The 4,304-nt window shown below is 30.3% G+C and overlaps 1 non-coding gene across 1 annotated transcript; it reads right to left on the bottom strand.

The window, feature by feature from the left end:
* Positions 1 to 1,550: 1,550 nt before the first annotated feature.
* Positions 1,551 to 1,669, bottom strand: LOC118481346. Its single transcript, XR_004865553.1, has one exon. It is a non-coding gene; the product is annotated as a U5 spliceosomal RNA (small nuclear RNA).
* Between the last annotated feature and the right edge of the window lie 2,635 nt (positions 1,670 to 4,304).

Here is a 4,304-nt window from a genome sequence, read left to right as displayed (position 1 = left end):
TAACTATTGCTTTATTGAGTCTCTCACCAAATTTATCTTTTTAAGAATATTAAAAAAAGACTATTTTTTAAATCTACTTAAAAAAACCTACAATAAAAATCTTAAAATCTGTAGCTAATTAAAAATAACCTACATATGATTCGAATGACATTAGTTGTACCCTCTTTATTTAATAAGAAAAAAAACTGAAAAATCACTCAAATCTATATACGACCACTCTCATAATTCCTTCCGCTTATGTTATTTTTTATATAAACAACACAATATAATTTGTTATATTAAAACTTGCTAGTTGAATATATGTTCAACACATAACACAACACAATATAATTTGTTATTTTAAAACTAGCTAGTTTAATATACGTTCAACACATTTTATAATGAACCCTATAATTATTCGATATCCTTTTATATTAATTTAAAACATAATATAAGAAAAGCTTTTATATATACCGGTTTAATTGTAAAATTTGTTTCTCTTATATTCTACTAGATGAAAGGAATACATGTCGCCTAACCCAAACCTTGAGAACTAGATTTGGAGAGAAAATAAGTTAACATAATGGGTGATTAAAAATAGTTTGAACTAAATAAGTTAAGATATCGTGTTATTTATATAAAAATAATAAGCCAAAGAAATATTAGCAATGATCATATATAAATTTGAGTGAATTTTGAGCTTTTTTTTAGTACAGAGTAATGAGGGTATAGTTAAAGTTATTAGAATCACACGCAGTAGGTTTTTTTATTAAATATTTATTTTTAGATTTTCAAAATATCATTTTTTAAACTAAAGTTTTATAAATATAAAAAAAGTTTTAGTAAGATTCTTAACAAAAAAGTAAGTTACATGAGAGATCAAATAACATTATTAATTTGATATTTATTTATTTAATTGTGTTTATCCAATAAGGTTATGAGTGAGAAACAAGTACCTTTTAAAAACACTATTTTGATAAATATTTTTTCCATAACACCATTTTGGTAATTACCTTTTCCACCAACATCATTATGGAAAAAAACTCCACTAGAACTTTGTTTCTTATCTTTTATGCCTTTGTATATGCTAAATAAAACCATGGTTTTTAGTTACTTGATTTTTGATTAATATTGATCGTTTGTCACCACAAGTGCACTGTTGGTAAAGTGTACAGGTCGCTGGTACCCTTGGAAGCGATTGGTTACAAATCCAAAACACATTTTTCTGTCATATGATTTAGACCATATTGCTTTATCAACATAGATCACACGTATCAAAACAATAAGTAAACACCTTTTACCTTCGTATGAAAACACAATTACCGAAAGGGAAAATACACATGGAAAACATAAATGGATTTATCCTTTTTATGAATATAAATTCTGTTTTATATTTCATTTCAAAGATCCATGTCTACATTTTATTTGGACGGCTTTAGTGCAATTGGTTTGCAACATGGTAGGCTATACATGCCAACATCTTATCTGGATTCGAATCAATAGTTGTGTTCTCCCACATCACTGGCAGGACGAAATTAACCAACTGGGCTATACCATGTTGGCAAAAAGGAGCCCTTCAATAATAGAAGAAGCTCTCAAAAATTAAGCGTATGCCATTTAATTCAACGAGCATACGGTATTCTTTAGCAAAAGGCGAAAGAATCATTGCATTTATCTAAATAAAATATATCGCATGCATATAGGAAAATCCAAACATATATACAAATAAATTGGCATATATAGAAGCTAGATCAAAAGATTTTCTTAATGCAAAAAGTTAACATTAAGAAGTAGGCCTGTAAACGAACCGAACGAACACGAACATAGGCATGTTCGTGTTCGTTCATTTAACTTTAACCAAACACGAACCCGAACACGAACATATAATCGAACACATTTTTTTGTTCGTGTTCGTTCATTAAGAAATCAGGGATGTTCGTGTTCGTTTATGTTCATTCGTTTAAAGCCTAAACGAACAGTTCACGAACATAAACGAAGACAAACGAACATAAAAAAAAGTTAACTGAACATATTTGAATAAACATAAATTATAGCATGATTGAAGAAACAAGTCTAATATATTATATTTCATCCGAAAACACATCTAAATAAGTGTTCATATACTAATTAGTTATATGTACATAAGTAGTTAGAAAACCTAATATTTATATAAATATAACTATTTATGTATTTATTAAAATTTAAACGAACATAAACGAACGTTCACGAAAATAAATGAACGAACACAAGGTGTGTTCATGTTCGTTCATTTAATTAAACGAACAATTTTTTTTGTTCGTGTTCGTTCATTTATTAAATAAACGAACATAAACGAACTTCCCGCCGAACAAGTTCATGAACAGTTCATGAACGTTCGGTTCATTTACAGGCCTATTAAGAAGCGGTTTCAACATGCCACAATGAAACTAAATCAAACGAATTTCCTAAACCAGACCGATAACTATATTCTATTGCATAAAGATAGTTGTGAGCACTTTATCCGTCTTCAAAGATGCATTCAACAGCTTCAAACCCTATTACCATTTTCAATCAATAAATTATACATTATACATATTACCTATTACCTATATATTAAAATCACAATGGAATGAACAGTATAGTCACTAACAAATTACCGAATGATATCGGGTACCGGTATTGGTATCAAATTTATCAAACCGGTGTATTTTCGGTACCGGTTCGGCACCGGTATTCACCGGTTTTTACCCTCAAATGCCGGTGTCGTACCAGTACCGACCGGTACCGAAGCGTACCGTACCAGGTATATTCGGTACCGGTACCCACTTTTGGGGATTTCAGTAACGGTATTTTCAGTACCGGTTGGTACCAAGCTCATTAAATCCTGTAGCAACGCAGCAATGCAAGTAATTGCATCGTTTAGATTACTTTTCATATACGCAATAAGTAAACTTTATGTCGTTTGAATGAGTTTTTATATACACAACAACTTATTTTGCTTTCTTTTTCTGTAATGAATGAATTGTAGCATGTAAAATTAACTTGGATATTTAGAATATTGATAAGGAAATCGTATCAAATCCTGTAATCAAACCGGTATCGTATCGGTACCAAATTTACTATACCAAATCATTTTCGGCACCAATTTGGTACCCACCTTTAGGCGTTTTCAGAATCTTACTTTCGGTTCGACACCGGTCTAGCACCATACCTATATTTATTGATTTTTACCTTCAAATATCATACCGTATTGTACCGAGCATTTTCGGTGCCGGTACCTAATTTCGATGATTTTCCGGATCGGTACTTTCGGTGTCGTTACCGGTGCCGAGCTCATCCATATTTTAACGTGTTAGCACTGTAATAATTGAACTGAAAACAACCGAATTTCCAACGTGTAGGACGTGTGGATCCTATTATTATATATAAGGTTATTTAAAATCGTTTCTTTAGGACGGAGTTACTATCCTTACCACGTCATTTTTTATGTTTTGATATTCGGTATCTGCTTGCCGTTGCTAACACGCCTTTTGTAGTCATTGGGTCCCCGCCGCAACGCGTGGACGAAAAATCAACTAGTTATACATATTATTAGAAAGTGGCCATGAACAGTGTTTTGATTTTTTATTAATATTGTTTTTTTTCTAAGTTTTTATTAGTATTATATTGTTTTATTTGTTTAATTGATTTAAACATATACTTTTATATAACTTTTAAGATACGATTAAAGTACCAGTTATCAAACAAAAAATCATAAAATGAATATATACTCGTACCGATGTTGTTCAGTACAGTATGGTAGCGATACAATATTAATTCATCGAAAGCAAAAACACTAAAAATAAATACGGATACAGATGTTATTCAATTGATTTTGATTGAATTTGGTACGATAGCGACACAATATCCGTTTAAAAAATATATATCGTAATGTTGAAATAAAAAGAGAGGAACAATTGTTTTTGATTTTTTCAATATTGTTTTTTCTAAGGTTTTATTATTTTCTTGGTTTATTACTTTAATTGATTTAAGTATATTTTGTTCTCTCATAAAACTTTTAAGATACGGTCATAGTACCCGTTATCAAACAGGAAACAATAAAACGGAATGTATACCGGTACCAATGATGTTCGGTACAATATGGTAGCGATGCAGTATTAATTTATTGAAAGCAAAAAAACTTAAAAAAAATATTGGTTCCGATACAAATGTTGTTCAATTGGGCTTGGTACGATAGCGGCAGAATATCCGCTATAAAAAAATAGTAATGTTGAAATAAAATAAACATAAAATACAAGCGAACCGAACCGATATCAACTGAACAACATATATAGGTACCATATCAA

Source organism: Helianthus annuus, chromosome 8 (genome assembly GCF_002127325.2).
Source record: "Helianthus annuus cultivar XRQ/B chromosome 8, HanXRQr2.0-SUNRISE, whole genome shotgun sequence".
Taxonomy (NCBI): domain Eukaryota; kingdom Viridiplantae; phylum Streptophyta; class Magnoliopsida; order Asterales; family Asteraceae; genus Helianthus; species Helianthus annuus.
This window is presented reverse-complemented; position numbering and strand designations above follow the sequence as displayed.